Below are 23,117 nucleotides of genomic sequence, written 5' to 3' on the forward strand. Positions count from 1 at the left end.
ACTATTGGTGGTGGCTGCCAATGGTCGACTCTTCTCCAATTTCGTGGTTCGGAAGCGATATCCATTTACATCATAGCGAGTATAGTTCCGTACGGACACAGAGGTATGTGCCATTTGCTGCAAGTCCGGGTGCACAGAGTTTTTGGAAACCTATACAAGGAATTAGTATATGCATTATATCTTCCAAGTCCAAAATTCAAAGATTAAGTATGGACAATGAGAGAACGACAATTACTAACATAATTACGAAACCACTGCACGAAGTTTGGTCCACCTTTCAACCCATCACGTCGAAGATTTTCTAATTGGATGGTCGTAGGTTTACTAGTAGATTTCCAACATTCTTCATCAAACATGCTGGACATATTAGAAACATGGAGATTACACACTATAGAAATTATGAGATGAGAAAATAGACGTAACTATGAGAAAAACTTACTTAAACGCCTCCTGTGTGCTGTCAATATTGCTATACATATATAGCATTAGCGTGTTCAAATCTGATCCTTCAATGTGACGTACACTCCCTTTTCCAACTGCTTTACCCGGATTCGCAAAAATTTGAAGGGTGCTTTGGGGTGATTCATTTTCGACATGAAGTTGCACTGAAGGCGCAAACACATTGTTAGCTCGAGTGAAATACCTGGTTGAGAATTGAGATATCTCCTTAAGGGCAAAAGCCTCCGCAATACACCCTTTGACTCTAGCCTTGTTGCGAACAGACGCCCTGAGCTTTTTCAACGCCCTTTCTATAGGATACATCCACCTGAATTGCACTGGTCCGCCTACCAAAGCTTCCCAAGGCAAATGCACAATTAGATGTTGCATCACATTGAAGAATCCTGGCGAGAAAACCTTTTCAAATTTACAAATAAGAATTGGAATTTCTTTCTCAAATTTCTGCATCAACCTCTTCGATACCGTCTTTGCGCATACTTCCCTATAGAAGTAACTCAGCTCTGCAAATATGCTCCAAAGCTCATCCTTAAAATAGCCTCGAAACATCACGGGCATCAGCCTCTCCATAATAATATGGTAGTCATGGCTTTTCAAACCGATCAATTTACCGGTCTTCAGATTGACTGTCCGTTTCAGATTTGCCGCATATCGATTTGGAAATTTCAGATTCTTCAACCACTTAAATATTTCTTTCCTTTCATCCGGCTTGAGGCAGTAATCAGCTTGTGGCCTACTCTCATGCCCTTTATCGCTTACTTTCAACTCGAGCATTGGTCTCTTACAAATTTCAGCCATGTCTTTTCTTGCCTTCATATTATCTTTCGTTTTATCAGTCACATCGAAACATGTGCTTATGATGCTTTCAGCAACGTTACGCTCTTGGTGCATCAAGTCTATGTTGTGCGGCATGATCAAGGCTTTTGCATATGGAAGCTCCCATATTGATGAAATATGGGTCCAGTTGTGGTCCTCCCCGTAGCCTTGGAACCTATCATTTTCTCCTTGCTTCAGACAAGCATGCCATGCCATTATCTGCGGTGCAGTTTGCCTCTTTGGTGGCCCATTTCTGATTTTGGGTCCACTTCTGAATGCAGTAATCGAATTCCTGAAATCATGCTTGAATGGAGTCCAACGTCGATGAGCATCAAAGAATGACACTTTCCCACCATGCTTCAATCTGAATGCATCCGTATCATTCATACATATGGGACAGCACAACAAACCATGAACACACCATCCAGACCAATCTCCATACGCCAGCATGTTGGGGGCCTTCGTCCTCCGAAGGTCCTCAAAAACATGATTTGACAATGTTTTCCAAGGAAAATATGTGAACAGGTACCTTCGGACTCAGATGATGAGCATAGAGTATGGTCTGGACGAAGCCTGGGCAAGTTGAAGGGTGATAGGGACGAGGGACGAAGGACGAAGCTGATCACGAAGCTGTGCGCAGGAGAGCTTCGGCATGATAGCAGAAAAAGGAACCGACTTAAAGATGAAAAGGCTATTTAAACCTTGATGGATTGTTACAAGTTATTAGCAAATGTAAAGGGCATGGATGTAATTTTACATGGGCTGCGTCCCGCGCCTATAAATAGGTGAACAGTGCTCCCGTACTATTCACGCTGACTTGGCATTTGCTTTTGCGTCACGCTTGTACTTCCATCTACTTTCGAGGTACAAATGTAATTCGATGTTATTCATATTTACTCATAATATAATAATATATCTTAACAATGTCATAAAGATATTCATGTTATATACTTTATCTTTTATCATTATATATTGTTGAGATGAAGGTATAACCTTCATGACCTTCGTCCAGAGATCGTTATATCCTGAGGGAAATAATGCTTCGGAGGACGAAGGTCATTATTCAATAACCTTTTTCTGTGTTGCCTTGTTCTTAATTCATAGTATTTGAGAACAAGTCCCCAACATTGGCGCTCACCTCTGGTGAACTCACTTCCACTTTTCGAGTTTTGAACACCTTCGGCAAGCATCAAGCTTCGTCATGCCGCCGAAGAAAGCTTCAGTAGCAGGGGCTGCCGCTTTGCAGCCACTGGATCCCAATCAGGACGCTCTCTCTCTTCGGGAAGCCCGAAGCCAGAAGAGGAAGGCTGTCAGTCCAACGCCTCAGGAGGACGATTTGGACCAAGAAATCCAAAACTTGGAGATGCTCCATCAGCAGGTCCAGCGGAGGAAGGAAAAGATGGCTCGTTTAGCCGAACTGCAAAGGCAGATAGACGAAGCCTCTGAAGAAGTTTGCCATCTTACCCAAGATGAGCAGAACCAAAGGCCTCAGCACAGAGACCTTCGTCAGGAGGGCTTCTTTAATGAGGATGACTGGTATGAGAATTTCCATCATGGAAATTTTGCTTTTGATGATGCTTCTCCTTTGTCAACAGACCTGCAGGCTACACCGTGGCCTCAATCTTACAAGCCACCTCAGCTCCCCATGTACGACGGACATTCGGACCCGAAGCAATTCTTGATGAGTTATGAAGCAACCATATCTTCGTATGGTGGCAATACTACGGTCATGGCGAAGTCTTTCGTCATGGCTGTCAAGAGTGTTGCACAAACCTGGTACTCCTCTCTTCGGCCAGGAACAATCACCTCATGGAAGAAGCTAAAGGACATGCTGATAACCAGTTTCCAAGGGTTTCAGACGAAACCTGTTACTGCCCAAGCTTTGTTTCAGTGCACCCAGGAACTCGAAGAGTACCTTCAGGCATATGTCCGAAGGTTCTTACGATTGAGGGCACAAGCACCCACGGTGCCCAATGAAATCGTTATTGAGGCCATGATTAAGGGCCTTCGGCCAGGACCTGCGGCTCAATACTTTGCCAGGAAGCCTCCTCAAACTTTGGAGAAGCTGCTCTAGAAGATGGACGAGTACATTCGAGCTGACAATGACTTTCGCCAAAGAAGGGAGGAAGCATTCAGGTTCTCTGAAATGACCAGGGGCTTCGGAGGAAGATTTCATCCGAGGCACGTCAGGTCAATTCACAACTCTGCTCAAAGTGATGATAGAGGGGGTCAACAGCAAAGGCCACAGTACTCCTCGCAAGCTTCGGGATAGCAGCAAAGCTCTTCCCGGCCGCCGGCACCAAGGGGCAGAGGCGCCAGGGGCTTCGGGGGAAGATTTGGGGATCAACCAAGGAAGATCTACTGCCTATTCTGTGGTCAAGACAACGGCCATACCACCAGGATGTGCCATGTCACTATTCAGAAGCAGAAGGAGATAGCAAAAGCTGCAGCGCAACAGAGTCAGCCGAAGCAAGTTCTGCATACTGCTTCGTACCATTCACCCTATATCCCAGAATATGTAGGCAATCACTCTGCAGCTTCTGTTGCTTCGGCAAGTCAACCCCAAGCATCGTGGCAACAGCCTCCACCCCCACCACCAATGCAACGAGGCCAGCAGCCAGAAGGGAGTCAGCGAGACTTCTGGGAGGAGTCCGAAGCTCGCACAGTCAACAGTACTGTGCCAGAGTCGAAGCATATCTACTGACAAATATCCTACTTCGACAATAGCTTTTCGTTTTTTCATTCAGTATTACTTTCTTTTTAATAAGAAACAATTATGAGAAGCTTAAGTGTTTTTTATCGATTTTTCAATCTCATGTAACAGTTTTGCTTTTTATCATAATGAAAATATATCTTCTCCATAGGCTTAAGTCGCCGAGGCATAAAAATTTATGGTGGCAAGGAGGACCTTCGAATTAACAAAAGGTCATTCCTAAGGGGGCGCAGCGTAAGTTTGCCGAAGCTACAAAAAGTCGTTCCTAAGGGAGCGCAGTGTAAGTTTTCTGCTCAAAAGTCGTTCCTAAGGGAATGCAGAGCATACAGCGAAAAATAAACGCTGATACCGCCGAAAGTAAAAGGCGAAGAAGCTCCTAAGGGAGGCTTACAGCGAAAAATAAACGCTGATTCCGCTGAAGTAAAAGGCGAAGAAGCTCCTAAGGGAGGCTTAGAGCGAAAAATAAACGCTGATTCCGCTGAAGTAAAAGGCGAAGAAGCTCCTAAGGGAGGCTTACAGCGAAAAGTCAACGCTGATACAAAAAGATTATGTGCTCTATTGCAGGAATGTGTGTGTCTTCGGCACAAATACAATTTTGCATAACATAACATCATTACATCATTTTGCATAACATACGCATCATACATCATATTGCATCTGGCACAAGAAGGGGATACATCATTGATCTTCGGAGAATGCTTTGAAAAAGTAAAAGTTGTGCTAAGGCACAAGATAAATTTTGAAGAAGTATAGTTTCATCAGAGCAAGCAGCAAAAAAAACTTTTTATAGCTTCAGAGAATATTTTCACGAAGCTTGGATAATCTTCAGAGAAGTATGGAAATTTGTTGTATAAAAGTTTCTCTTCACGAAGCTTGAAAAGAAGGGAAGGTGTTTTTTCGCCGAAGGCTCAAAAACAGTATGTGCGTAAAGTTTCATGCATCGTAAAGAATTAAATAGATCATATACTACATTCAAAGTTACAATATGTTACACACATTATGTTCCAAATGTTTCTACAAGAGCATTTAATTCTCCTTAAGGACTATCTCTGCAGCTTCGGTCAATAATTGTTGGACAACCTTGTCCATAATGGCTTCGGCCATTTCTCTAATTTCATCATCCCCCTTCGGATGGGGGCTTGGAGATGCCTCAGCATGTTCTGAGGAAGGAGACGACTATGTTACTATTACAAACCGTGAACAAAGTCTGCAATCAGAAGTTACAGCATAATAAAAGTTACTAACTAATACCTATTTGCCCTTCGGGCTCTGTACTCTTCTCGGCAGCTTCCGCCACTTTTCTAGCATCATGGATGCCTTTTTCACTCTTTTGAATAATTTCTTGTGCCACTTCTCGACCGCCGTTATCCCAGATATCCGTGAAGAACTTCCCGCCGACCATGCTTGCTTCGGGGGAGGGGTCTTTAATGTCCTCAGGGGACAAGGTAGCTTCGGACTGCGCTAAGGATTTTACATGCTCGTAGCCTTTCCTCTCCAGAACAGCAGCAATCCCTCTAGCACCTGAAAACGCGCAGATGTCACCGCGTCTGTTCAGGATTTCCCCGAAGGCTTCTGCTTCGTGACTGATCCATTCCATTGGACCTTCAGGATTGCCTCTTGAGAAATTCTCTTCACTAGAGAATGCGCCAACGTTGGCGAAGCTGGATTTTATTTTCTTAACGCACTCTATGGATTTGACATAGCATTTTCTCTGTGATGCACGAAGCTCCTTAACACTTATCTCTAAATGATTGGCCAACTGATCACTAAGCTCTCGTTTTGTTTCTTCAAGTATACGTTCTTCTTTAGCTTTAGCTAGCTGTTTCTGAAGATCTTTGATTTCACGTTTTTGGGCTTCGGCCTGGGCTTTCGAGGTAGCTTCGTCCTGCTTTACCTTGTCTATCAGTGTAAGCAGAATTTTGTCCTTTTCCAAGGCTTCATTTCTTAGTCTGATAACCTCTGTTCGAAGATTGTTGAGAGCGATAGTGCAACTCTCATCTTCAGCATTCTTTTGTGCCTTTAAGGCATTGCTGAGTATTAAGCCCTATTCAAAAGAATGAGTGGATTAACATAGGAGCAAAAGACTAATTCAAAATTCGTAAACTTCAAAACTCAAAAAAAAATTTTACCTTCAGACTATTGTAGGCAAGGCTATCTGCAAGATCGTCCTTCGTCATTGCACAGAGTCCAGCTTCAAGCTTAGGAAAACCCATACTTTTAGCCATTTCCCGACAAACGGATAATTCTTTGTTGTCTGGGAGACAGTACAGGAAGTCATCTTCGTTTGTCCCGTTGAATATTAGTGCTCCCTTCGGATATTTTAATTCTTTGGCATAGTGATTAGCTTCAAAAACTTCTTCTTTGGATAATTTTTTCCCCGAAGCGTGTCGCACGATGTAGTCGTACGCTTTGGAAGATGCTTCGGGGGCAGCAGTATCAATCTTTTCAACTAAAACTGGCTCTGGCATTTTCATTTTTTCAGTAACCTCGGCAATTTTCGTTTCTTCTGGTTTTACTTCGATTGGCTTTGAAGGCTCAGCTTCAGTACCAGTTTGTTGTTCCGAAGCTTTAACGGCAGATGCTTCAGCTGATGCTTCAGAAGTTTCAGTAGTCTTTTTTGGAGTTATGCTCGAAGATTTAATCGTCTCCATAATATCTAATACATTAACCATTCTTTTTCTTTTCGGGGTCACTGCTGGCCCCTTGTTAAGTCTTGCTATTTCAACTTCTTCTGAAGGACTAAAAATTTCTGATGCTTTTATTCCCTCAGCTGATATTCTTGTCTCCTCAGTCTTAGGTTTTTCAATCTTTTCTGTTACTGGCACTTCGGCCAACTCTTTGATTTTTGGCGGTAGGGTCGGATCTTTACCTTCGGTGGCCGAAGGGGACTCACCGATGAACTCAGGCACTGTGGCTGGTTCAGTAAAGCGGGGCCGGTGCGTGAGAACTTTCACCCTTTTTCCCTTCGGCGTTGACTCGCTGGGAGCAGCTGAAGTACTTTCTTTCGCAAAAGCTCTGTCTTTTCTTTTTTGCCCCCGCGCTGGATAGCGGTAGTCGGGGTAGACAAAGCCAATTGCATCAAATACTCAATTGAGTCTTCCTTTTTCGACCTCCGAAGGTCGCAGACAATGCAGTGTCTTCGGCCTTCGAGTAGACCCCAAGTAATTCATCACTCACGGTTTCAATACTCTTTAACCAATCATCATTTGGTTCAACGAACTTGTCTCCATACTTGAATGTATACTTCAACCTGACTAGCCCACCTTCATCAGTTTCTTTAACAGTTTCCTGCGGCATTTCCCAGTTATCTGCAAGTGGCCACACTCTGAAGGCTATATGCTCTTGTACTAAATCCCTTGTTCCAACAAAAGAGCAGACTACGCCGAAGGCCCGTTGGCATTCTTCCGCTGCTTCATCCATTTCTACCTTCGGTTTCTGGAATCCGAAGCGTTGCCAGATAGGGCGCATGATAATATCCTTAATATCCTCTCGAACTGTCAGATCATTCTTCACATAGAACCATTCCTTCATCCATTCCCCGGGCCATCTCTTCCGAAAGGTTGGCACAGGACAGCTTGATCCAGAGCGGGCTCCGAAGCTATAACAGCCAAAGTTGTTATGATATTGTTCTTTTCCCCAGGGCTTTGTTTCGTACACTAGTTCATGAATATTACAAAAACTTTTTGCACTCGGCTCTAGGCCCTGGCTCTTCACGACCCAGATAAAGATTCCCATTCTAATTATTGCTTCAGGGGTAAGTTGATGGAGGTAAACCTGATATATTTTCAAAACTTCTACCACAAACTTGCTTATAGGGAATCGAAGCCCAGCTTTAAGAAAACTTCGAAAGATTACGACTTCATTATCCTCAGGAGTTGGCACAGTCTTCTCTCCGTCATCTGCCCTCACGATGGACATATCTCGAAAGTACCTTCCCCTCATGTTTTCAAGGTGATTTTGCCCAATAGTCGATTTTCCGAAGACAGAATGGCTTGGTCGCCATGGTCGGTCCTCGGAATCCTCACCCCCGCTGTCAGCATCATAACTATCACTCTCACCAGTATCTTCAGATAAGCCCTCTAAAATCTCCCTAGTAATTTTCTCTGCATTTGTTTTTGCTATTGATTCAATAAAGTCCAGGTTTTTCTCTTCAGACAAGCTCAGCCTCACTTCGGCAGCAATGTTCTTTTCTTCAGACATCCCTTCAGAAATTCTGCCTCTCGGCTCCGAAGCTTGAAACTAGGGAGGCAGTCAAATATTTGTGGGCAGAAAGCTTTTTGAGCAGGTGAAGCAAATGGCAAGAAAGCGTGCCAAATAACTTAGGGTGAGCCCTTATTTATACACCCAGTGTGTCAAAAACTGGAGGGTCCCGGTTGTCATTGGCTGTTGCTATTCTAGCAAAGGGAAGGTGTTTTTTCGGACCTTCGGCTTAAGGCCTTCGTCCATGTCGCAATCTGAATTTATCACTAACAAATTAATATTGTGAGGGGCTACTGTTGGGGGCCTTCGTCCTCCGAAGGTCCTCAAAAACATGATTTGACAATGTTTTCCAAGGAAAATATGTGAACAGGTACCTTCGGACTCAGATGATGAGCATAGAGTATGGTCTGGACGAAGCCTGGGCAAGTTGAAGGGTGATAGGGACGAGGGACGAAGGACGAAGCTGATCACGAAGCTGTGCGCAGGAGAGCTTCGGCATGATAGCAGAAAAAGGAACCGACTTAAAGATGAAAAGGCTATTTAAACCTTGATGGATTGTTACAAGTTATTAGCAAATGTAAAGGGCATGGATGTAATTTTACATGGGCTGCGTCCCGCGCCTATAAATAGGTGAACAGTGCTCCCGTACTGTTCACGCTGACTTGGCATTTGCTTTTGCGTCACGCTTGTACTTCCATCTACTTTCGAGGTACAAATGTAATTCGATGTTATTCATATTTACTCATAATATAATAATATATCTTAACAATGTCATAAAGATATTCATGTTATATACTTTATCTTTTATCATTATATATTGTTGAGATGAAGGTATAACCTTCATGACCTTCGTCCAGAGATCGTTATATCCTGAGGGAAATAATGCTTCGGAGGACGAAGGTCATTATTCAATAACCTTTTTCTGTGTTGCCTTGTTCTTAATTCATAGTATTTGAGAACAAGTCCCCAACACAGTAGATCATGCACTGACCACAAATAAGCAGCGCGCATGGTAAACTCCTTTTCAGTATGGCTGTCATAAGCCTTCACACCTCTCCACAATTGTTTCAGCTCTTCAATTAAAGGGCGAACAAACATATTCAGCTTTGGCCCTGGATGCTCGGGGCTTGGGATGACTAGTGCAAGGAACATGAACTCTTCTTTATTGACCAAATCAGGAGGAAGATTATATGGCACAATGAAGACAGGCCAACACGAGTAAGGGCTTGCACTGGTATTGAAAGGTGTGAATCCGTCCGTCGATAGACCAAGCCGTACACTCCTAGGGTCGTTTGCAAATTCGGGATCAGACTCGTCAAATGCCTTCCACGCATCACCGTCCGACGGATGGACCATTATGTCTGGAACAGTGACGAGACGTACACCATTCTTTGGCCATGTCATATGCAGAGCTATTTCCTTGTTGAGGAACAACCTTGAAAGCCGAGGAATGATGGGCAACCGACGAAGTTGCTTAGCTGTGACCTTCGTAACTACTAATTCACCCTCATCATTTGTCACCTCGACATATCTAGAAGCTTCGCAATGCTTACAACGGTCCAGCTTGTCATCCTCCTCAAAGAATAGCATGCAACTGTTGGGACACACGTCGATCTTCTCATATGTCATCCCAAGACCAGCCAACATCTTCTTTGCGAAGTACATATTCTTTGGCAACTTATGATTCTTCGGGAGAACCTCGCCCATCAGTTGGACGATGTCGTTGTAAGCACTGTTTGAAATGTGGTGCTTCGACTTTATCGCCATTAGTCTTGTGAGAGTCCCAAGAACTGACATCTGAGTGTGCTCGTGCAGTCTCTCTTCTCCCGCGGCGAGTAGCCGGAAGAATTCCTGAGCATCGCGTGGAAGCTGCCCCGGCTCCTCAGCGTTCATTTCAACCTCCCTACCAAGATCATGCAACATGTCGTCCATCCTATCATGATCGTCATCAAGCTCCACCTCCGCGTCAACGTGTCTAATAGACTCTCCATGCCGGTACCATACAAGGTAGTTCGGCATAAACCCACTTTTGCAAAGGTGTTTCTCCATTTCTTCCTTCTTCTGAGGCCACTTGTTCTCGCAGCGATTGCAAGGACACTTCACTAGACGACCAGTTGCATCTTTGAAAGCGTGCTCAAGAAAAGCCTTTGTTACACCCATCCATTCATTCGAATGTGCCCCATCCTTTCTCCACCCGTCATACATCACCCTCCGATCACCGTCTATTTCAAAGGCTAAACAAAAGTCAAAGAACATCAACGATCGTCCGTGGCTTAGGTGAACTCCCTATTAGGTAAAGGCCCTAAACCCACCCAAGAGTGTAGGCCGATGCTTGTGATTTATGACGTGTAGCCTACGATTGCCGCGAAATTTTGGCAGCATAACCCCGCTGCTCTCCAAGCACACGCCTGAACATGGTGTGTTGGAGAACAACTGGGTTACACAACCGAAATTCCGCGTCAATCGTAAGGCACATGTCACAAATCACAAGCATCGGCTTACACTCTCAGGCTGTCCAAAATACGTGGACATTTCCAGAATGGCGAACCTCACAAGCCAATGTGACGTTCGCCGTTCCCGAACGGGTGACGCATACGGTTCGCTACGGTTAACGATTAAAACTGAACTCTAAACATTAAAAAATATCTCGGAGATTAAACAAAAGACATCACCCTCAGATCACCGTCCATTTCAAAGGCTAATTAAACAAAAGATAAATAACATTCAAAAGACGGCACGCGCACGGCCGCGCGCACGGCACGCGCACGGCACGCCACGGCGGTGTGGACGGACGGACGGCGGGCTCTCTTCTTCGCGGGCGGGTGAGGAACTTACTAAGTAATAAATAAATAGTAACTACTTATTAACTAATAACTATATAGTAAATAATAAATGACCACATTAACCGAAATTACGAAAACAATGTATACCTGAGAATAATGTACGAGTCCAGCTAACGGTGGAGAAGGTCAAGTCGGAAGAACACCTATGTACAAAAATTACTATTGTCAATAAAAAATTCGGCAGCACCTCCACTATAAAGTGATGTTTCTAAAACCTGCAAAGAAACAACAACACGATGGTTGCCAACACATAATACTGCACGATAGCTACATAATAAACAATATGCTAACCATGTGATATCAATGTGCTAAACAAAATGCTACAAGTATCCTACATATAAATACCTAGCTAACTATTTATACTAACAAGTGAATAGCTATCAATCTATACATTATATCAAGTAAATTAGCTAACTAATTACTATAAACTAAGTAAAACCATTACCGTGGCAACGGTGGAGGGGGCCGCGGCGTGGGACGGCTGCTCGGAGTGGGCGCGGCGTGGGGAGGCGGCTCGGCGTGGCGCGGCGCAGCGAGGGCACGCGGCAAGGGCAAGCGGCGAGGGCGCGCGGCGTGGCGAGGGCACGGCTGCTCGGAGTTGGCGCGGCGTGGGGAGGTGGCTCGGCGGCTCGGCGTGGCGCGGCGCGGCGATGGCGCGCGGTGAGGGCACGCGGCGCGGTGAGGGCAAGCGGCGAGGGCAAGCGGCGAGGCGAGGGCGCGCGGCGCGGCGCGGTTGAGGGCGGGCGCGTGAAGGAGAAGGTGCGGCGGCGAGGGTGGGCGCGTGAGGGAGAAAGACGAGCGAGAGAGAGAGAAGGTGCGGTGAGACCGGGATGGAAGATTAACGGCCTCTATTTTCGTCGGCCTCAGTGAGGCCGACGAAAATAGTGGCCCGTTAAACGTTTATTTTCGTCGGCCGGGCTGAGGCCGATGAAAATAAAGGACGTATTTTCGTCGGTCGGGCTGAGGCCGACGAAAATTGACAACATTTTCATCGGTGTGGAGGCCGACGAAAATAAATTTCGTATTTTCGTCGGCCTGCCGACGAAAATATTGCCTGGCCCACAAAAATAGGCCACATTTTCGTCGGTCACGAGGGCCGACGAAAATAACGTTGTATTTTCGTGGGCCGGCCTACGAAAATTTATGCGTTTCCTGTAGTGATAGTTCTTTGGGGATCTTCATTTTTCTCATATGAGGAGAACATCCTTTTCTCCCCCGTCATGTGGTTTGTGCACCCGCTATCGATTATCTAACATGACCCGCCGAATGCATAAACCTACAAAACAAGTTTAGGCCTTGTTCTTAGGTACCCAAACGGTCTTGGGTCCTTTCACATTAGAAACAAGTACCTTGGGTACGCAAACACAAGTCTTTGGACTCTTGTGTTTGCCCCCAACATATTTGGCAACTACTTTTCCTGATTTGTTAGTTAACACATAAGATGCATTAAAAGTTTTAAATGAAATGTTATGCTCATTTGATGCATTAGGAATTTTCCTTTTAGACATTTTGATATGAGTGGAATGCCTAGAGCTAGATGCCTCATTACTATGCAAATAAGCATGATGAGAAATATTATGAGGTTTTCTAGCATGGATTTTCCTAATCTTGTGCTCAGGATAGTTCTTAGGATATAAAATGTAACCCTCTGTATCCTGAACCATGGGAGCCTTACCCTTAACAAAATTAGATAGATCTTGGGGGCATTAAGTTTGGTGTTGCTTTGGCTCCCCTGTTGGAAGCCAATGCCATCCTTAATGCCAGGGCGTCTCCCATTATAAAGCATGCTACGAGCAAATTTAAAATTTTCATTTTCTAATTCATGCTCGGCAATTTTAGCCTTTATTTTAGCTATGTGATCATTTTGTTCTTTAATTGTAGCAAGGTGTTCATCAATAGCTTCAATATTAGCATCTCTACATCTAGTACAAATAGTGACATGTTCAACAGTAGATGCAGTGGCTTTGTCAATCTGCCTTTGAAGATCAGCTAGTCGGGCCATCTTCTCCTTCTTCCTTTTTACTTGCTGATGAAGTATCTCCATGTTTCTGATCTCTTGGTCCAACTCCTCCTCTTGGAGTGTTGGACTAGTGGCCTTCCTCTTCTGGCTTCGGGCCTCTCGGAGAGAAAGGGTCTCCTGATTTGGGTCCAGTGGTTGTAGCGCGGCAGCCCCTGTCGCTGAAGCTTTCTTCGGCGGCATGACGAAGGTCAGTGTTTGCCGAAGGTGGTCGAAAAGGGTTCACCGAAGGTGGGCGCCAATGTTGGGGACTTGTTCTCAAATGCTATGAATCAAGAACAAGGCAACACAAAATGTTATTGGTTAATGCCCTTCGTCCTTCGAAGCATTATTTCCCTGAGGATATAATGATCTTCAGACGAAGGTCATGAAGGACATACTTCATCATCATAGTTTTTAATAATAGCAGACGAAGCATGTAAAAACGTAAGAGATAATATGAATAATTATATGACATAATCACATATATTTCTTATTATATCATCATAAGTGAATAATAACAATAATGAATTACATTCATACCTTCGGACTGACAAAAAGTGAAAGCACAAGCGTGACACAAGAATGAATACAAGTCAGCATGAACAGTATGGGGGTACTGTTCACCTATTTATAAGCACGGAACACAGCCTATGAGAAATTACATTCATGCCCTTTATATTTATTATTGACTTATGTACAATTCTATGAGGACTAAATAGCCTTTTCATCTTTAAGTCGGTTCCTTTTCTCGTCATCCGGCCGAAGCTTTCTTGCACACGGCATCGGGATTAACTCGACCTTCATGCCGATCAACCTTCGTCCTGATCATGCTCTCCGTATTATATATGCTTTTGACTCGAATCCGAAGGTACCTGTTTATATATTACACTTGGAAAACATTGTCAAATCACATTTTTGAGGACCTTCGGAGGACGAAGGCCCCCAACAGTATTCAAATTAGCATTCTCATCTCTAAGACAGGAAATCGAATCATTGCAAATGCTAAGCTCCTTAGATAAGTTTTCACATTTTTCTACTTCTAGAGCATATGCATTTTTCAACTTAACAAATTTTTTATTTTCCTTAACGAGCAAGTCCTCCTAGCATTCCAAGAGATTATCCTTCTCGTTAATGGATTCTATTAATTCATTAATATTTTGCTTTTGATTTTTAGTTAGGTTAGAAAAAAGATAAGTTAAATCATCTTCATTATCACTAGAGCTACCCTCATCATCGGATGTAGTATATTTGGGGGTATCTCTAGAATGTACCTTCTTCTTTTTGTCGTCCTTAGCCATGAGGCACTTGGGGCCGACATTGGGGAAGAGAAGGCCTTTGTTGATGGCGATGTTGGCGGCGTCCTCGTCGGAGGAGGAGTCGGTGGAGCTCTCATCGAAGTCCCATTCCCGCCCCATGTGCGCCTCGCCATCCTTCTTCTTGTAATACCTTTTCCTCTCCATTTTCTTCTTCCCTTTCTTGTCATCGTCCCTGTCCCTGTCTCTTGTATATGGACATTTTGCAATGAAGTGACCGGACTTACCACACCTATAGCACACCCTCTTGGAATAGGGCTTGTAGTCCTTCCGCTTCCTTTGTTTGAGGATTTGTCGAAAGCTCTTAATGATAAGAGCCATCTCCTCGTTGTCGAGCTTGGAGGCGTCGATTGGAAGTCTACTTGGTGTAGACTCGTGTTGGGGGGCCTTCCTCTTCCGAAGGTCCTCAAAAACTTAACTAACATGTTTTCAGTATAACATAGACTGTTACAGGAGGCTTCGGCTTTGAGATGAAGGTGTGCGTAGTATGAAGGTGCAGTCTGAACAAAGGACAAGTTAGCTCCGAAGATGTGGCTGAAGAAGCTTCGACTTAGCGTGATGACGATGATAAAAGGAGAAACCGACCTAAAGGAGAAAAGATTGTTTAGTCCTCGACAGCTTGCTATATGGTCAACAGTAAATGTCAGGGACATGAATGTAATTTTGTTCAGACTGTGTCATGTGCCTATAAATAGATGAATAGTAACACCGTACTGTTCACGCGGAATTGTAATCTCTCTTGCGTCACCTTCACTTTTTACCTTCTGTCAAGCCGAAGGTACGAATGTAATATAAATATCATTGATATTTATTCATGTTTATAAGAATCTTTACTACTTATTAAGACGATAGTGTAGACCATTGCATTGCCCCCGCCCGCCCGCCCCCCGCCCCGTCGAACATAATCTCCTGCACTGCGCATCCTTGCCCCCGAGAATCTCGCTGGCCCACGCCGAGTTTCGTGTGTTTCTGACATCGCGTCCTCCACCGTGGTCCCCATCCTCCCCTCCGCTCTGCAGTAGCCATCACAACCACCCTCCGCGATGGCCATGGAGCAACTTGCCAGTCATCCTCAGTGGCCGCGTCCGCGAGAAGCCTGCTGCTTCCTCGAGCTATTTACACTTGTGCCCCTCTCATTCCTCATTCACTTGCCTGCAATCTCTCTGCTAGGGTTTCGCTTGCTCGGTTCCCTATCCGCACTATCGCCGTCGGTCATGGTCCGACACCTATTTACACTTGTGCCTCTCTTGTTCCTCATTCAATCGCCTGCAATCTCTCTGCTAGGGTTTCGCCTGCTCGGTTCCCTATCCGCACTGCCGCCGTCGTTCATGGTCCGGCACACGCTATGGCGGTTGGTCGCGGTGCACTGCCTGGGCCACGTCCCTGTCGGTGAGGCTAGCGTGTTTGTGGTCGCGGCGCACTGCTAGAGGGAATATGGGGTCTAGGAGGTTGACGTTGATGGACGACGGCACCTGGGTCTTCTCTTGCTCCATCATGGTCGCGATCCATGGGATTGGCCCAGTGAGGGTATCATGAAATCCTCTATGCTACTCGATCTCCTCCTGATATAGTAAACAACAACCTCTGCTATTTCCTTCTCCCTCGCACATCACCCACTATACGTAGAAGAACCTCGATTCGATCTTGCCTCACCCATGTCAGGCCGACCGACGACGGCCGCACCCTCTCTCTCCTTCCCAGTCCTCCTGCTCGCCTCTACCTACACCTTTCTCTTATAGGAGGGGTTGGAGCCCTTACATGAGGAATTTATTGATAAAGAAAGTGTTATAGGGAGTTTCGGTCTGTTTGTGGGTGATGTTTGTGCTAATGTAGCTGATTCAAGTTTCGTTTTTTGTGCAGTCTCTATGGTTTTTAGGGAGAGATTTTGTGTTCCTTGGTATTACGGTTTGATGATAGACAGTAGTACTATTTCTCCAAGAAAGCAGGTGCAGAGCGATCTCAAGGTCCGCCTAGCAATGCTAAAGCCGGCAAAGGTGGAGAGGATGGTGGTCATTACGACTTGCAGCCACATCTGCACACCGCAAAAAAAATCTCAAGTCTTCTATTTAAGAAGATTACTAACAATGCTGCATAAAAAGCAGTCATCAAAGGTTGATATACCCTTGAATTGTAGTTTATGGAGTTATTTTTCTTTGTGCTTCTATTTTTTATAATTCTTTGTTATTAATTTTATAGCTCGTAGTGATGTTGTGTTAAAGGATGAGAGCATGGCTGACAAGGTTGAGTGGGCAAATAATACTAAAGTTATTATTCGGAGCAAAGGGGTTCTTTCAAGGGTCCAAGTATTGAGGGTGGTTCAATGAGGCAAAACAATTCGGATGGTGCTTTAGTAAGTTCTAGATTAATATATAATTGAATTACATTTATAGCTTTCTTTTGCAATTTTTCTTTACTTAACTAAATCTTGATTTATCAGGGATCATTATGTAAGGTCAGGTCCCCTTGTATGTTTTGGATGTGCCAACAAAATATTGTTCCATTAAAATACACAAACTAACATTTGATCATACAATTTTCAAAAGGATACTATGGCATGTAGACCTGGTGATCCTGAAGAATAACTTAGATAGATGTCTCAAGAAGTTCGTGGTTATATTGAGGCTGTTTTGAATAGTCTGGCAGCAAATGTTCCAAAGGTTCATATTGTTCTGTCAATCAGTTTAAATGGCCTTTTATTTGTGTCAATTTCTCACTGGTCGTCTGTACTTGTTAGGCTATTTTGCTTTGATAAGTGGAGAAAGCAAAGGAAGACATGCTTAACCAGATATACAACTCGATAAGGTTGATGTTCTGTATATTAATGGTCCCTCTGTTCTCAAACATTAAACATTCTAAACAAGATGCAGTTGAAGTTTTGAAACTATACCTTTCAGTTTATAATAATTGTTTGGTTTGCAAATAGAAGGGACATGTGTAGGCTTTTGTAGAAAAGTAATTTTGTAATCCTACAAACATTAGCTTTATAATTAAATATGATGTTGTCGGTACCCTGAATCAGGGGTACCCCTTACTACAGTATGAAGAAACGGTTCCCGTGCAGCTATCTCTGGCCGCGTGGTGAACAGCACCCGACTCCACCACGTGGGTGGCCCAAGGACACCACGTGGTTAGAAGAGGTGATATACTCCAGGAAGCCATCAGTGGGTCTGGACCTCCACGAGAGAGCGACAGACCCCTGTACTCTCAACCCGGACCTCCGAGTACGGTCCGGGACTCCCAAGTAAGCAAGTCGGACCCCTTGGGTGGGACCCGAACCCCTCTGAGTGAGGTCCGGACCACCTACAGCAAGGTCCCGGGACAGGGAATACCCTAGCCTATGTCAAGGACAGGCAGGGGTCCAGTGCTGACACGTGTCCAGGCTTCGACCTGTGCGCTTCCGCTCCCCGCTCAGGCGAAGGCCCGATGCTGCCACGTGGCTTATCGCCCGTGACGTAAGCCAGCGGGCGGAGCCTGATGTAAGGCCTCTAGGCCGCGCGGTCTCTGCATTTATTGCAGAGAAGACGTGCCGCCTGACTATTCTACTAACAGGCGATGTGCCGCCTCAGCATTTAATGTGTCCTGTCCACTCCGCTGGCAAGCGGTGTCCAGGCCATCCGGCAGGCGGCGTGCCTGTCCAGTCCATTGCCAAACAGTACACCCGTGCTGCGAGGTGCACTGTGACCATCATCACTTGTACGATGCCAGGGAGGCTTCCCCTGCACACCAATACTACGCAGATCGCGGATATCAGGGCGCAAAGAGATTGCTCCAGCAACGAACATTAGTTGCTCCAAGTATTACATCCGTTATGTTCCTGGGCCCACATGTCGGGGCTCAGCACCCTTGTACATGCCCCCCTTGGGCTATAAAAGGGGAGGCACGCAGCGTTACAAGGGAAGAAAAACTTAGACTCAAGCACACTTAGACCCAGCTCAGGCTCACAAGTTCATACAAGTTCTCAAGCTCAATACATCACACAGTGGAGTAGGGTATTACGCTCCGGTGGCCCGAACCACTCTAAACTCTTATGTGTTCTTGTGTTCATTTATCGCTTAGTAGACAGGCAAAATGCTTGGGCCCCTCCTCATCTAAGGATTTAGGGCGGGTGCATTCCGCCACCCAGCCAGAGATTTCCTCTCTGACATTTGGCGCGCCAGGTAGGGGGCCAGGCTTTAGGTTTTTGCTTGTTTTCTCGCTCAGCATGATGGTGCAAATCGTCGAGCACCGCGCCGAGACCCCGGTGGATTTCCTGGTGGAGGAAGAAGCTGCTTCTTCCACACCGCAGGTTCCCAACTGCCCAGTACCGGGCACTGCTTCTATGCTCGCTGCACAGCAGCATACAACTGCGTAGACATCCCGGACTCCGTCGCGGGAAGCTCCGAGGGCACTATCGGTGGCCAGGGAGTTGCTGCGTCACCCTCCGAGCTCCACGGCCTCACCAGGGGCCATGAAGCAGTGGCAGGACGACGTTGACCGACTGCTCGGCATGGCACATTCTACCTCGACCAGGTCGAGGCCACCGTCATCCCGACACCAACATGAGGCGTCGGCGTCTGTGCGCTCACCCTCAGTGAGGGGTGCACAGACCAATGACCTCCGGGCAGAGCTCAACCGCAGGCGCGCGGGAGAGGATGCCCGGGTCTCTCTGGAGAGGGCGCGGGAGCGCCGACAAAACTTCGAGGGTCGTGATGACGCTCGAGTCTCTCTGGAGAGGGCGCGTGAGCGCCGGCAAAACATCGAGGGTCGCAACCTCGATCAAGACTTCGCTGCGGTAGCACCGCAAACCCCAGTGGGTGCCTGGTTCCAGGCGGGTGTCCCCTTGGCCGACGTGGGCTGCACCGCTCTCGCGGATCACCTCCGCACGGTGTCCTGGCCATCCAAGTTTCGGCTGCACGTGCCGGAAAAATACGACGGTACATCAAATCCATCGGAATCTGCAGGTGTATGTCACCGCTATGACAGCAACAGGTGGAAACACCGCTATGATGGCGACATATTTTCATGTCGCCTTGTCTGGGCCTGCCCGGACTTGGCTCATGAATCTTGCCCCAGGATCAATCTATTCCTAGTAAGAGCTATGCGCGCGGTTCACAGCGAACTTCGCCAGCGCTTACCAACAGCACGACGTGGAAGCCCACCTCCACACAGTGAGGAAGGAACTCGAGGAGACTCTCCGGGCGTTTATCTCCCGCTTCACCAAGGTGCGAGGTACCATACCTCGCATTTCCGATGCTTCCATCATCACGGCCTTCCATCAGGGAGTACGTGATAAAAATGATGGAGTAGTTAGCCACGCATGACGTGGAGACTATCTCCACACTCTTTGCTCTGGCCGACAAGTGCGCCAGAGCCACCGAGAGCCGGGCATGGCACTCGGCCCCACAAACCGGGGCTGCCCAGACGGGTGGCCCGGGTGCTGTCCCCCGGGACGGTAAAAAGAAAAAGAAGGGTCGCGGCCACGAGAAGCCTCAGTCCACCGCTCTAGTCATCGCAGCTGCGACTGGGGACCGGGGCGACCACAACAAGCGCCCACGGCCGCAGAGGGGTAATAGTGGCTCATGCCCTGTACACCCCAACAGTCGCCATAGCGCAGCGGAGTATCGCGAGATCATCAACCTCGCGAAACACGTCAGCGAGCGGCGCGAGCAGTCTTCCAAGGATGGCTCCCCACCTCGTCACCGACCTGGCAAGGAAAAGGTCGATGACGGTGAGGTGGCCGCGGCTGAACGGGACCTCGGGTATCAGTCACCCAAGGGGGTCCTGAAGGACATCAGGACTGGAGACTCCTACTCCGGTGGTGACAGCTAGACGGGCCACCAGAGGGACCCCGTACTCCCCGGTCTACGGGGCCGAAGCCTGCCTTCCCCTGGAAACCCTTATGGACTCACCACGGGTCCAGTCTTTTGATAAGTCTGTGCAGGAGCGGCCACAGCGTAAGGATGTGGACTACATCGGCGAATGCAGAGGGAAAGCAGCGACCCGAAATGCACATTGCAACCAGGCGTCCAGGCGCTACTAACGTTTCGTGCATAGTAGGGAACCCTGGGTCAGGACCTAGCCCTATGGCGAGTACTGAACCAAGAAGGGTTCCCTAAACGCTCCCCCAGCTGGGAGGAACCCTTCAAGGTGACGGAAATGTGCCGACCCGGGGGTAACCACCTTGCTACAGTTGGAGCACCTTTTCCTAACCCCTGGAGCATCTCTGTAAGTTCTATCCATAGGAGCAAGTCTGTGGGGTTTAGTTTTTCTCCCTTTTGTAACTAGGTTGCGCATACGTGTACGCCAGCCTGGTAAGGTCCACCCTCATAAGCCCGGCCTGATGGCCTGCACCCATGCATGTCGAGTTATAAAGAGAAGATTCACCCCCTCAGATGCGCTCCTATGACAGTCTTATCCTCCTGCCTCCATGGTTCTATCCTGCAGTTCCCGGATATTATTTTTATCTAACCCACCCGTACAGTTCCTATCTGTCCTGGCATGAAGACATCCGAATTGAGTAGCCAGGCCTGCAGTTTAGGACCCCTCTACGAAAGCAGGGGGTTCGGTAGCCTGGGGACTAGTTCTAAAGAACAGGAGCTCGTTCCATGGGGTCGTCCGGAGCAGTGTGGCCGCTTAGCTTGGTTCCATACCCAAAAGCCTGCACACTCCACCACTTTATGACGGGCACCCTAGTATTTGAGCTATAGTCCTGTGGGTCCGACAACCTAGGGTCCGGCTCTAGAGAATGGATACTTGTCCCCTGGGGTGGTCCGGAGCCGTGTAGCCGCTTAGCCTGGTCCCGTACCGTAAGCCTGCACGCTCCACCACTCTGCGATGGGTTTCCTAGTATTTGGAACCGTGGTCCAGGGGGTCCGGATACACAACTTGGCTTCCTAGACTAAAACCTACAGGTCCCGTGCATATATCAAAGGATGGCTAATGTCAGACGATGGGTACTATGGGTGTACTACTAACGCTCCCTAGCCGAAGCTATGTTCAGGTCCAGGTCCCAGTCGAGGCTGCCTCCTAGGGGCCGTTCCCAACTCTTTTAGGTATATTGGTATCCAGTCTCGACACATCGAGCCTACCTCCTAGGGGGCCCAGGTACCAAGGAGGAGCCGGCAAAGCCACGCACAACAGGGACAAGTGGTATACAGATAAGTGCTAATACTGCTTGATAAATAGTACTCAAAAGTACCTTACAAAAACAAAGTTATTACATCCGCCTTCAAGCGGTTTCCTAGCCTTATGTCTACAGGTATGACCTACTCGACATCAGTAGGGTCGCGTTGGAAGCGCGTGGCCGCCATCTCCGCGACGTACGACGTCTTCAACGGCCAAGCCAGCGGCGGTGGCCACCTCAACGCATGCGCCATAAGCGAAGAGGCCCTCACCCTCGCATTCCTACGGGGGTGACGGCGAGGCCATTAAAGCCAAAGAGATGGAGCCGCAGCACGGCTCGCTTCCCACCCTAAAGAGTTGGGGGGCGCAGGGGATGGAGCCACAGCTCAGCCCGCTATCCACCTTCACGAGGCTGGTGAACATCCTTCCCCCCCGAATGCTGGAGGAAGAAGCGGGAAGGAGCGTCGCCCCATGGACATCCTGAGGAGGTAGGCGATGACGGCCGCCTGAAGGATGAAGCAGGGCGTAAAGTGCTGAGGTTGGAGGCCAAGTTCCTCCAGCAGCAGCACGAAGAAAGACGAAACCGGCAGTGCCAGCCCGCTGGGGAGGTTAGAGACAGAGACCACGAACTCCCTGGCGGTGAGGTCGTCGTAAGCAAAAGCACTGACACAGATCCTTCCGGTGAATGCCGGCACACCCCATCCGAGCAGGTTGTGCACCAAGTTGAGTGCCACCTCGGGCTGGAGACGCTCGGGAGGGTCTAGCAAGACCATGGCGGCCACAACGGCAGAAGAGCGTGGAGAACTCAAGAGCGAAAGGGTGCTGCGAGTGATGAGGATGGCTACCACACTCGAGGGAATCCCCTTTTTAAAGGAGGATTCCCCCACTGATGCCCCGAGATGCCGCAGAAGGTCTCACCCAACACACGCCATCGCCTGCAGCGAACTGCCGCGTGAGGAGCACGCCACCGTCTACCGCAGTGCACCTCTTCATCTCCACCAAAAGCAGCGGCCCAGCCTCTGACACGGGGGCTCGGGCCCACGAGTCATGCTCCTTGGGCACCGGTCTCCGTGTGCGGAGAAGGCGAACCGCCACGTGAGGAGCACGCCACCGTCTGCCGCAGTGCGCCTCTTCATCTCCGCAAAAGCAGCGGCCTAGCCTCTAACACGGGGACCGGGCCCACGAGTCATGCTCCTTGGGTGCCGATCTCCGTGTGCGGAGAAGGCGAACTACCGCGTGAGGAGCACGCCACCGTCTGCCGCAGTACGCCTCTTCACCTCCGCCGAAACCAACAGCCCAGTCTCTGGCACGGGAGCCCGGGCCCGCGTGTAGAGAAGTCGAACCACCGCTCGCGCCAGCACCGCCCCTCCTCGGGGCCGCCATAGAAGACAGAGAAGGTGGATTTTCAAAACCAATGCAGCGGTATCGAGGCACCCCGCGCATGGCCCAGCAAAACCATCAAGTATGAAGGCGACGGGTCAGTCAACCGCAGGGACAGGCGTGACAGTTGGCGTGACCGAAGGTGGACTGACGGTAATTACAACAGCGAGCGCACAGAAGCAGCGTGTCAATCACCAACCAAACTTTGGCCCCAACTGCAGGCTCGGTCCCTCACCTGAGGCAAGCCTGGGGGCCACTGTCGGTACCCTGAATCAGGGGTACCCCTTACTACAGTA

The sequence above is a fragment of the Zea mays genome, chromosome 5 (assembly GCF_902167145.1).
Source record: "Zea mays cultivar B73 chromosome 5, Zm-B73-REFERENCE-NAM-5.0, whole genome shotgun sequence".
In the NCBI taxonomy this organism is placed as follows: Eukaryota; Viridiplantae; Streptophyta; class Magnoliopsida; order Poales; family Poaceae; genus Zea; species Zea mays.